This window comes from Tamandua tetradactyla, chromosome 10 (genome assembly GCF_023851605.1).
Source record: "Tamandua tetradactyla isolate mTamTet1 chromosome 10, mTamTet1.pri, whole genome shotgun sequence".
NCBI classification, from domain to species: Eukaryota; Metazoa; Chordata; class Mammalia; order Pilosa; family Myrmecophagidae; genus Tamandua; species Tamandua tetradactyla.
In genome coordinates this window covers 5637041-5649975 of record NC_135336.1, presented here as the reverse complement: position 1 = coordinate 5649975, position 12935 = coordinate 5637041, and positions in this window count along the sequence as shown.

Here is a 12935-nt window from a genome sequence, read left to right as displayed (position 1 = left end):
AAATTGCCAGTACTATTTTTGGAATATTTCTTTTAGTATAGTTTTGACTTTTAGAATCATATTCGAAGCAATATTGACTGAACAATGCTAAACTGAAATTAAAATTTTATGGGGGACTAAAATTAAAAACAGAAACAAATGAGCCTGTGTTTCAAATGAATACTATACACAGTTAAAGGGAAAAAAATGGCTATTTCAAGCCATTTTTGAACACAGTTCTTTGACGAGAGATCATCAGTTCTAAAGAAAAACAGAAATACAAACAAATCTTGAACTCTATTCCGTGAGTTTATTTTTCCACAGTGGAATGGATGTAGCAATTGCTGAAACTATTTCGTGTGTGTTGCAATGTTGAGCAAGTGAGTAAATATACTGCTATTTGGGGAATCAGGTTTCTCACTGTGAGAGATGATGAACTGGAACCTTGCATTGGAATTAGAAGTCACAGTATAAACTCATAATTTAAAAAATGCCCCAATAGCAATGAGCTGAGCAAGTGCTCAGTTCTTGGTTTCTCAGTCCAATCCCCGTTAAAAGGAACTATGGTTGATTTCAGGAAAAAGGAGAGTACAAGATGGCCTTGCACCAGAGGTAAGGAAGTACTCAAAGAACAGTGTTTGTGTAAAAAGAAACAAGTTTGATACTGTGAGCCATTAATTATACACTTTGGATGGATTATATGGTGTGTGTATATTTCTCAATAAAATCACATTTAAGAAAGGAAACCACTTGAAGAGAATCTATGCCAAATCAGGGACAATCTGAACATCAAAATAAATAATGATAGTAGTGAATTATCCAACCTACTGAATAAAGTAATGATACATGAATCCATACTGATATCAACTAAACAAGGGACAAAAAACTCATACTAGCAATAGAATGCCAATTGCTAAAAGTAGAAAGCAATCACCACTTTGTAACCATTGTTGTAATAATTGATTCGGGAAAGAATCATCAATATATGAATGAAAACTTGATGCGGAATAGGTTATGCACATATGTCAAAATATCTCCCTTCAGACTACTTATTAATTACAAAGGGGGAAATTATAACTATACAGCAGAAAAACCCAAAAGACACTACCTTATCTAAATGATCAAATTAACATCACCAATAATAAGACTAACTGGTATCATGTGCTTCCTTCATGAAAAGGACGCAACATCACTTCTCTGGGATTCGTGGAAAAGAAAAAAAAAGCATAACATAAATCTATTCGTGAGGAAAGATTTGACAAACCTAAATTGGAGGACATTTTACAAAACAATTAACCTGTATTCTTCCAAAAAATGTCAATTCATGAAGGATGAAGAACGACAATACTGTTCTAGATTACAGGAGACTAAAGAGAATTGATAACTAAATGCAATGGGGAATTCCAATTTGACCCCAGATTGGATTTTACGATAGGGAGGAAGAATTTCTCTAAAGCAAAGCACTGAAGCATTTAAAAAAATTTATGAATGTTTATTTGATCAACAAATAGAGACAGCTTCAAACTTAAACTGGTAAGATCTGCAGAAGGGGTTGTAAGGGGAAGCTGATACAGGTCAAACCCGGAAGCCAATGGGAAAACATTCTGGTTGGATATCAAAGCCACATTGCCTTATTTGAGGGTGGAAAGGCTATTCTTAAGGGGTCTATTTCTGATTGGCTAGTGTTCTAGTTTGCTAGCTGCCAGAAAGCAACACACCAGAGACCGATTGGCTTTTAATAAAAGGGGATTTATTTTGTTTGTTCTTCAGAGGAAAGGCAGCTAACTTTCCACTGAGGTTCTTTCTTATGTGGGAAGGCACAGAATGGTCTCTGCTGGTCTTCTCTCCAGGCCTCTGGGTTTCAACAACTTTCCCTGGGGTGATTTCTTTCTGCATCTCCAAAGGCTTGGGCTGAGCTACAAGTGCTGAGATGAGGTATGCTGAGCTGCTTGGGCTGTGCTACGCTGGGCCCTCTCATTAAGCACCAGCCAATTAAGTCAAACGTCACTCATTGCAGCAGGCACGCCTCTTAGCCAACTGCAGATGTAATCAGCAACAGATGAGATTCACATACCATTGGCTCATGTCCACAGCAACAGAACTAGGCATGTTCCTCTGGCCAAGTTGACAACTGAATCTAACTACCACAGCTAGCATTAAGTTTCCTTTTTATTTGCCTATTTTTTAAAGTACTGCAGCCTTTGTGGATAAGCAGTCTTTTTCAAGTTTCCATCTGCTGCCTGGACTTGGAGGCCAGGGATTGGCCAGCACTAAGTGCTAGTCACCCAGTAGAATCACGTCCTCTATTTTAGTTTAATGTACAATTAGCAAAATTTACATATGGAATGTAAATTATTCAATACTATATACATGCTAAATTTCCTGAACTTGAGAACTATACTGTGGTTATCTTAGAGGTTGTCCTTGTTCTTAGGAAATAAAATCCAAAGTAGTTAGGGATAAAGAGAAAAGTGCATGATATCTGCAACTTATTCTCAAATGGTTCAGAAAAAAAAGCACACAAGTGTGCATGTGTGTATATGTTTGTGTGTATCCAGAGAGAGAGAGACACAGAGACAGAGAATGTAACAAAATATTATTGGGTGAATATGGACAAGGTTTATATGGAAGTGCTTTGTGCTTTTTTAACACTTTTGTAATTCTGAAGATTTTTCAAAACAAAAAGTTAGTTTACAATAAAAGATTAAAATTTGCTAGTTATGTAAATAACAAGTAATGATTAAAAAGCAGGAAATTATTAATGGCATTATTAGCCATAGATGGTTGAATAATAGGAAAACCTAGTTTTCAAGTGATTTCCCATTTTCCCAGTGAGAAGATTTTTAAGGAGTTTTTTTGGCAGACTCTTAATATGCAAAAACTTATGAATATACTTAACGTATTTATATTCCCACAAATTAAAAAATCACACATTCTAAAATGTAATGTATTAATTTAAAAATATTTCTTTTTTCCAGGTTTACATTTCAGGTCACCAAATTATTAAACCTCTTCAATGCATCTTTGCCTAGAGGTGCTTTTCAAGTCTTCTAACAGGACTTCACTTCCTATGGTAAATTAAGCATGGCCACACATTCTCTTTTTTTGTGCATGGACAGGCACAAGGCCACACATTCTTTACTACTCTTGCCATGGGGAGTTGGAGTCTGAGTCCCTCCTCTTAAATGTGGGTTGGCCTTAGTGACTTGCTTGAGTAATAAAATGCAACAGAAGACATCTTCCAGGACTTCTTGGATATAATCTCTCTGATGCCCTGAGTTGCTGTGTAAGAGATACAACTGCCCTGAGCCTGCAAAGGCTAAAGAGACCATGTGTAGGTAGGCGCTCAAGCAGCAACCTCACCTGGGCTCAGCTGCCTAGCCTCCCCAGCAACATGCCACCAGACAAGAAGGAAAGCTGCCTTGCGCCTTCCACACCAGCCCATCATCAGCAGAATATCATCATTGAGTAACTTGCCTGCCAATACAGTGTGGAATACGAAAATCACCCAGCCAAATCCTGGCCAAATTCCTGACCTGTAAAATTGTGAGATATAATAAATAGTGTTTTAAGCTACTGAACCCTGGAGCAGTTTGTAGCCCAGTGACGGATAACTGCAGCACTTCCATTTAAGTAGTTTGAATGAGGACTCTGTTGGAATCCAGTTATAATGATGGGGTTGGAAATGTTGTCTCAAGCTACAAGAACAGATTTTTTATTTGTTTGTTGTATTCATCATATAGGAAGGTAATTGTAATCCCTCCAAAACATGATTTTGTACTCTTTATTTTCAGCTATCTTTCAGAAGTGTATCTGCAAAACTATTCCACAATTACAATTAGAATGTCCAACCTCCGTGTTTGTCTAGGACTAAAGGAGTTCCCGGACAGTAAGAAAACCCGGAAAGTCCTGGACAAACCAGGTCACACTGATCACCTTAATTAGAGCTGTAAATTTACACTCCCCAGAAATAACTTCTAAATCGGTGTTAAATCTCCATGACTCCTAGCTGGCTGATATCATCAGGTGTCCCCTGTCAGCAGCCAGATTAATACTGATTGAGATTATTTCCAGCTATTGTGAGATTCCTGAACTGCATTTTGTTGTTCAAAATTAAGAGAGCACCCCTCATCACACACATATATCCAATAATAGGGAACATTTTCCAAGGGCTAGAATATAAGAGAAAGTCCTCTTTTTTTTTTTAATAGTCTTTTTTATTAATTAAAAAAAGAATTAACAAAACAATTAGATATCATTCCATTCTACATGTACAATCAGTAATTCTTAATAACATCACATAGTTGCATATTCATCATTTCTTAGTACATTTGCATCGATTTAGAAAAAGAAATAAAAAGACAACAGAATAAGAATTAAAACATTAATAGAAAGAAAAAAAAAAAACCCTATACCTCACATGCAGCTTCATTCAGTGTTTTAACATAATTGCATTACAACTGGGTAGTATTGTGTTGTCCATTTCTGAGTTTTTATATCCAGTCCCGTTGTACAGTCTGTATCCCTTCAGCTCCAATTACCCCTTCTCTCTTTTTTTTTTTTTAATTAACGGAAAAAAAGAAATTAACCCAACATTTAGAAATCATACCATTCTACATATGCAATCAGTAATTCTTAACATCATCACATAGATGCATGATCATCAATTCTTAGTACATTTGCATCAGTTTAGAAGAACTAGCAACATAACCAAAAAAGATATAGAATGTTAATATAGCGACAAAAATAAAAGTAATAATAGTAAAGTCAAAACAAAACAAAACAAAAACCAATAGCTCAGATGCAGCTTCATTCAGTGTTTTAACAAGATTACTTTACAATTAGGTATTATTGTGCTGTCCATTTTTGAGTTTTTGTATCTAGTCCTGTTGCACAGTCTGTATCCCTTCAACTCCAATTGCCCATTATCTTACCCTGTTTCTACCTCCTGCTGGACTCTGTTACCAATGACATATTCCAAATTTATTCTCTAATGTCTGTTCACATCAGTGGGACCATACAGTATTTGTCCTTTAGTTTTTGGCTAGACTCACTCAGCATGATGTTCTCTAGGTCCATCCATGTTATTACATGCTTCATAAGTTTATCCTGTCTTAAAGCTGCATAGTATTCCATCGCATGTATATACCACAGTTTGTTTAGCCACTCGTCTGTTGATGGAGATTTCGGCTGTTTCCATCTCTTTGCAATTGTAAATAACGCTGCTATAAACATTGGTGTGCAAATGTCCGTTTGTGTCTTTGCCTTTAAGTCCTTTGAGTAGATTCCCAGCAATGGTATTGCTGGGTCGTATGGCAATTCTATATTCAGCTTTTTGAGGAACCGCCAAACTGCCTTCCACAGTGGTTGCACCTTTTGACATTCCCACCAACAGTGGATAAGTGTGCCTCTTTCTCCGCATCCTCTCCAGCACTTGTCATTTTCTGTTTTGTTGATAATGGCCATTCTGGTGGGTGTGAGATGATATCTCATTGTGGTTTTGATTTGCATTTCTCTAATGGCCAGGGGCATTGAGCATCTCTTCATGTGCCTCTTGGCCATTTGTATTTCCTCTTCTGATAGGTGTCTGTTCAAGTCTTTTTCCCATTTTGTAATTGGATTGGCTGTCTTTTTGTTGTTGAGATGAACAATCTCTTTATAAATTCTGGATACTAGACCTTTATCTGATATATCATTTCCAAATATTGTCTCCCATTGTGTAGGCTGTATTTCTACTTTCTTGATGAAGTTCTTTGATGCACAAAAGTGTTTAATTTTGAGGAGCTCCCATTTATTTATTTCCTTCTTCAGTGTTCTTGCTTTAGGTTTAAGGTCCATAAAACCTCCTCCAGTTGTAAGATCCATAAGATATCTCCCAACATTTTCCTCTAACTGTTTTATGGTCTTAGACCTAATGTTTAGATCTTTGATCCATTTTGAGTTAACTTTTGTATAGGGTGTGAGATATGGGTCCTCTTTCATTCTTTTGCATATGGATATCCAGTTCTCTAGGCACCATTTATTGAAGAGACTGTTCTGTCCCAGGTGAGTTGGCTTGACTGCCTTATCAAAGATCAAATGTCCGTAGATGAGAGGGTCTATATCTGAGCACTCTATTCGATTCCATTGGTCGATATATCTATCTTTATGCCAATACCATGCTGTTTTGACCACTGTGGCTTCATAATATGCCTTAAAGTCCGGCATCGCTAGACCTCCAGCTTCGTTTTTTTTCCTCAAGATGTTTTTAGCAATTCGGGGCACCCTGCCCTTCCAGATAAATTTGCTTATTGGTTTTTCTATTTCTGAAAAATAAGTTGTTGGGATTTTGATTGGTATTGCATTGAATCTGTAAATCAATTTAGGTAGGATTGACATCTTAACTATATTTAGTCTTCCAATCCATGAACACGGTATGCCCTTCCATCTATTTAGGTCTTCTGTGATTTCTTTTAACAGTTTTTTGTAGTTTTCTTTATATAGGTTTTTTGTCTCTTTAGTTAAATTTATTCCTAGGTATTTTATTCTTTTAGTTGCAATTGTAAATGGGATTCGTTTCTTGATTTCCCCCTCCGCTTGTTCATTGCTAGTGTATAGAAATGCTACAGATTTTTGAATGTTGATCTTGTAACCTGCTACTTTGCTGTACTCCTTTATTAGTTCTAGTAGTTTCGTTGTGGATTATTTCCGGGTTTTCGACGTATAGTATCATATCGTCTGCAAACAGTGATAGTTTTACTTCTTCCTTTCCAATTTTGATGCCTTGTATTTCTTTTTCTTGTCTAATTGCTCTGGCTAGAACCTCCAACACAATGTTGAATAATAGTGGTGATAGTGGACATCCTTGTCTTGTTCCTGATCTTAGGGGGAAAGTTTTCAATTTTTCCCCATTGAGGATGATATTAGCTGTGGGTTTTTCATATATTCCCTCTATCATTTTAAGGAAGTTCCCTTGTATTCCTATCTTTTGAAGTGTTTTCAACAGGAAAGGATGTTGAATCTTGTCAAATGCCTTCTCTGCATCAATTGAGATGATCATGTGATTTTTCTGCTTTGATTTGTTGATATGGTGTATTACATTAATTGATTTTCTTATGTTGAACCATCCTTGCATACCTGGGATGAATCCTACTTGGTCATGATGTATAATTCTTTTAATGTGTTGTTGGATACGATTTGCTAGAATTTTATTGAGGATTTTTGCATCTATATTCATTAGAGAGATTGGTCTGTAGTTTTCTTTTTTTGTAATATCTTTGCCTGGTTTTGGTATGAGGGTGATGTTGGCTTCATAGAATGAATTAGGTAGTTCTCCCTCCGCTTCGATTTTTTTGAATAGTTTGAGGAGTATTGGTACTAATTCTTTCTGGAACGTTTGGTAGAATTCACATGTGAAGCCATCTGGTCCTGGACTTTTCTTTTTAGGAAGCTTTTGAATGACTAATTCAATTTCTTTACTTGTGATTGGTTTGTTGAGGTCATCTATGCATTCTTGAGTCAAAGTTGGTTGTTCATGTCTTTCCAGGAACCCGTCCATTTCATCTAAATTGTTGTATTTATTAGTGTAAAGTTGTTCATAGTATCCTGTTATTACCTCCTTTATTTCTGTGAGGTCAGTAGTTATGTCTCCTCTTCCATTTCTGATCTTATTTATTTGCATCCTTTCTCTTCTTCTTTTTGTCAATCTTGCTAAGGGCCCATCAATCTTATTGATTTTCTCATAGAACCAACTTCTGGTCTTATTGATTTTCTCTATTGTTTTCAATTTCATTTATTTCTGCTCTGATCTTTGTTATTTCTTTCCTTTTGCTTGCTTTGGGATTAATTTGCTGTTCTTTCTCCAGTTCTTCCAAGTGAACAGTTAATTCCTGCATTTTTGCCTTTTCTTCTTTTCTGATATAGGCATTTAGGGCAATAAATTTCCCTCTTAGCACTGCCTTTGCTGCATCCCATAAGTTTTGATATGTTGTGCTTTCATTTTCATTTGCCTCGAGGTATTTACTAATTTCTCTTGCAATTTCTTCTTTGACCCACTCGTTGTTTAAGAGTGTGTTGTTGAGCCTCCACGTATTTGTGAATTTTTTGGCATTCCGCCTATTATTGATTTCCAACTTCATTCCTTTATGATCCGAGAAAGTGTTGTGTATGATTTCAATCTTTTTAAATTTGTTAAGACTTGCTTTGTGACCCAGCATATGGTCTATCTTTGAGAATGATCCATGAGCACTTGAGAAAAAGGTGTATCCTGCTGTTGTGGGATGTAATGTCCTATAAATGTCTGTTAAGTCTAGCTCTTTTATAGTAATATTCAGATTCTCTATTTCTTTATTGATCCTCTGTCTAGATGTTCTGTCCATTGATGAGAGTGGGGAATTGAAGTCTCCAACTATTATGGTATTTGAGTCTATTTCCTTTTTCAGTGTTTGCAGTGTATTCCTCACGTATTTTGGGGGATTCTGGTTCGGTGCGTAAATATTTATGATTGTTATGTCTTCTTGTTTAATTGTTCCTTTTATTAGTATATAGTGTCCTTCTTTGTCTCTTTTAACTGTTTTACATTTGAAGTCTAACTTGTTGGATATTAGTATAGCCAGTCCTGCTATTTTCTGGTTGTTATTTGCATGAAATATCTTTTCCCAACCTTTCACTTTCAACCTATGTTTATCTTTGGGTCTAAGATGTGTTTCTGTAGACAGCATATAGAAGGATCCTGTTTTTTAATCCATTCTGCCAGTCTATGTCTTTTGATTGGGGAATTCAGTCCATTAACATTTAGTGTTATTATTGTTTGGATAATATTTTCCTCTACCATTTTGCCTTTTGTATTATATATATCATGTCTGACTTTCCTTCTTTCTACACTCTTCTCCATACCTCTCTCTTCTGTCTTTTCGTATCTGACTCTAGTGCTCCCTTTAGTATTTCTTGCAGAGCTGGTCTCTTGGTCACAAATTCTCTCAGTGACTTTTTGTCTGGGAATGTTTTAATTTCTCCCTCATTTTTGAAGGACAATTTTGCTGGATATAGGAGTCTTGGTTGGCAGTTTTTCTCTTTTAGTATTTTAAATATATCAGCCCACTGTCTTCTAGCCTCCATGGTTTCTGCTGAGAAATCTACACATAGTCTTATTGGGTTTCCCTTGTATGTGATGGATTGTTTTTCTCTTGCTGCTTTCAAGATCCTCTCTTTCTCTTTGACCTCTGACATTCTAACTAGTAAGTGTCTTGGAGAACGCCTATTTGGGTCTAATCTCTTTGGGGTGCGCTGCACTTCTTGGATCTGTAATTTTAGGTCTTTCATAAGAGTTGGGAAATTTTCAGTGAAAATTTCTTCCATTAGTTTTTCTCCTCCTTTTCCCTTCTCTTCTCCTTCTGGGACACCCACAACACGTATATTTGTGCGGTTCATATTGTCCTTGAGTTCCCTGATACCCTGTTCAAATTTTTCCATTCTTTTCCCGATAGTTTCTGTTTGTTTTTGGAATTCAGATGTTCCATCCTCCAAATCACTAATTCTATCTTCTGTCTCTTTGAATCTATCATTGTAGGTATCCATTGTTTTTTCTATCTTTTCTACTTTGTCCTTCACTTCCATAAGTTCTGTGATTTGTTTTTTCAGTTTTTCTATTTCTTCTTTATGTTCAGCCCATGTCTTCTTCATGTCCTCCCTCAATTTATCGATTTCGTTTTTGAAGAGGTTTTCCATTTCTGTTTGTATATTCAGCATTAGTTGTCTCAGCTCCTGTATCTCATTTGAACTATTGGTTTGTTCCTTTGACTGGGCCATATTTTCAATTATTTGAGCGTGATCCGTTATCTTCTGTTGGCGTCTGTGCATTTAGACAGATTTCCCTGGGTATTGGATCCAAAAGTTAGGAAGATTTTTCTGTGAAATCTCTGGGTTCTGTTTTTCTTATCCTACCCAGTAGGTGGCGCTCGTGGCACACGTTTGTCTGCGGTTCCCACCAGTAAAAGGTGCTGTGGGACCTTTAACTTTGGAAAACTCTTGCTGTCCGGGAGGTTCGCTAGCCGAAGCGGCTTGGAAGAGTTCTAGCCGGCCCAGGGACCGAACGCAGGGAGGGTTGCTGGCCGCCGCAGCCCGGGAAAGCGTCCGTCCGAATTTCCTAGTCGCCTGGGCGACAAGCGTGGCAGGAGGGCGCCAGCGGCAGCGGCCCACCCGGGAGAGTGCACGTTCCTGGGGAGTCACGGGTTTGGAAGGGGCCTCCCCCGCCCATCACCATTCTCCGCAGCCTGGGGATTTCCGATCCAATTCTCTCAGTTGGTCCGGGGGGCCGCGCGTGGTGTGGCCACCAGCCGCCGCGGTTTCAGGGGACCGCCTCTCCAATTCTCCCAGCCGGCCCGGGAAGGGGGAAGGGAGTTACTCCGGCCCGGGAAGGGGGAAGGGAGCGCCACCCACGCGCCTCGGCGATCTCACCCAAGCGGCTTCTCTCAGCCAGCCAGCTGTTCCAGGATGGGGTACGCTGTCTTTTTTATCTCTGTTGTGGCTTTGGGCGCTTTCTGTATCATTTCTACTCCCCTAGTAGCTGTCCTGGGGAAGAAACTAAGATCCGCGCATCTTACTAAGCCGCCATCTTCTCCGGAAGTCGAAAGTCCTCTTTTTAAGGAATAATTTTGGAGACCTTCAGAACCTCAAAGAATAACTCTTCTTCCTCCAAGCAAAGTGAAAATCCAAATGTCTCTCAGTGTCGGTTTCATACAACAGATGCAATTGATGAACATTTCCCCTAAATTCTTTCAACCATCCCACTTCCACTTCACTACCCATCTCCTGACTTCCATTCCTTCCATGCATATAGAGACTGCCAGTCAACCTTCTGAACGGAATTGTTCCTGGTAAAGAAGGAAAGATTTTATTGGGTGCAGTAGAGCCTGGGCTTAAATCAGAGGAAGTGAGTTGAACATCCAGCCCCATCACTGACCAGATGCAAAGCTTGGGCAAGTCCTTAACACCACTGCACTATGGCTGGCAGAAACCAGGGAAATCTTTTCTTCTCTAGGCAAAATAACATCTGGTTTGCTTTCATTGCAATGGGATAAAAATTTCAGGACACCAAGAGACAGAGACAGAAGTCTCATTGGCTTCACTATCCTTTTATTCCCACGGGTGTCATGCCTCAGCCCCCTCTGAAAGTGGAATTTGCAAATCCCCTAACTCCCCCTGCCCCAGTGCTGGCACCCTTCATTTAGCAATAAGTAGATGAAAGAAGGCTAACTGGAGAATAGCTGAAGCTTTGCAAATGACCTGATGACAGCACTGGGTAGGATACATGGGAAGCCCATTGGTGATTCCCAGTCCTTTCTCACCTCTTACCTCAGTGGCAGGATTCCCCTGCTTTATAGAAACAGTAAAAGCAAATAAGCATGGGTTCTAAACAAAGAGGCTTTCAGGTAGGAATTTGCAGATGTCATGTGTCCCCTCCACGGTGCAGGTATGCAGCTCACGTCTGGGGAGGTGCCCCCAAATCTTGACCAGAACAATTGTCACAGATTATGAGCTATCTTGTGTTAGAAAAAAATGCATCATGGTAGTTTAATCCCTTCTATTTTCCATGACGAGGGAAAAAAATCTTATACTTCAATGTATTTTTAAAGTAGCTCCCTGCCACACCCTCTCCCCTTCTCTGCCCTCTGACTGGGCTTTATATTTCTCCATGGCACTTATGGCTTTCTGATGCTATCTTACAGACTCACAATCCCTGATGTGAAACCGTTAGGTTCAGATATGCTTTGGAAGTCATAATTCAGATTTTAGGAAGGCAACACAGTCCACCTACTCTATATTGTGTGCCCTAGAGAGTCTGAGCAGCACCTGACAATCAGGCTCATAATATACCTGTATTAAGTGGGATAAATAAGGGCTATTAATGACCACACATCAGCTCAGGTCAAATTTTGCTCCCAAATAAGTTTTGTCACCAAAGTTAACAATAACAACAATAATTTAGGTTTTTTAGAGTTTTGAAACTTAAGTTTCAAAATATTTGATGGCCAGTTAGCCAGATCTCCACCAATCAGAACAAACACCAGCCTTAGGGGACACCTCCCTGGCCACCCCTGCTAAGCCAGGTAGTAACTCTTTAGTTGTTGCATGGTGGGAAGTCTAGGGAGTCTCAGGAGAAGGCTCAGGGCAGTTTTATAGTATAAATTATTTAAAGCTGTAGCCATTAGTACAGCTGTAAAATGGGATGACTAACTACAAGAGTTAAAAAAAAAATTAAATTAAAAAACCACATGCACCACTACCTAACTCATATCAGATATCAGGGAAATACTGGTTAATTCTGAGGCAAAAATCTTCATATTAAAAAAAAAATTGTTGGAGTTATCCACAGAAGACAGGATTTTACAAATGAATATGTTTGCAGAATCATTAAATTGATATCTCTTTTAGTCTTGAGTATCTTAGAGTAGTTAGAGGTAAAACCTAAAATTGTGTAATTGTAACCCATGTCAAACTCGGAAACATGTTCTACAACTAATTGTGATGCTGTGCTTTGGAATTTGTTGCTTTTTTGTATATATTATTTTTCACAAAAAAAAAGAAAAGAAAAGTTAATTGTGATGATAAAAAAAATGTTTACTCCTTCTAGCCTCCCATATTGTGGAGCAGCTAGAAGGAAAAATCTGAGAGGATCATATGGTAGCCCATGACAATCTCTGGGATCTGTCCTGTAGCTTCTTGTTGAAGAGTGCTTTGAGAACTATTGCTCTTTTCTTTCTTTGCTTTGTATATATGTTACCTTATACAATAAAAAAGCTTTAAAAAATTATTTCCTCTTCATTACCATTCTGGAACTTCGTCATACTTGCCACACCACTCCACCCTGGGACACCCTCATTAGTCTATGACTGTCCATGTTGCTGACCTTGGGTCAGACAGTGCCAAGGTGCTGAGCTTTTCCATTCAGCATCGCGCTTTTCTACCCATCGTAAAAT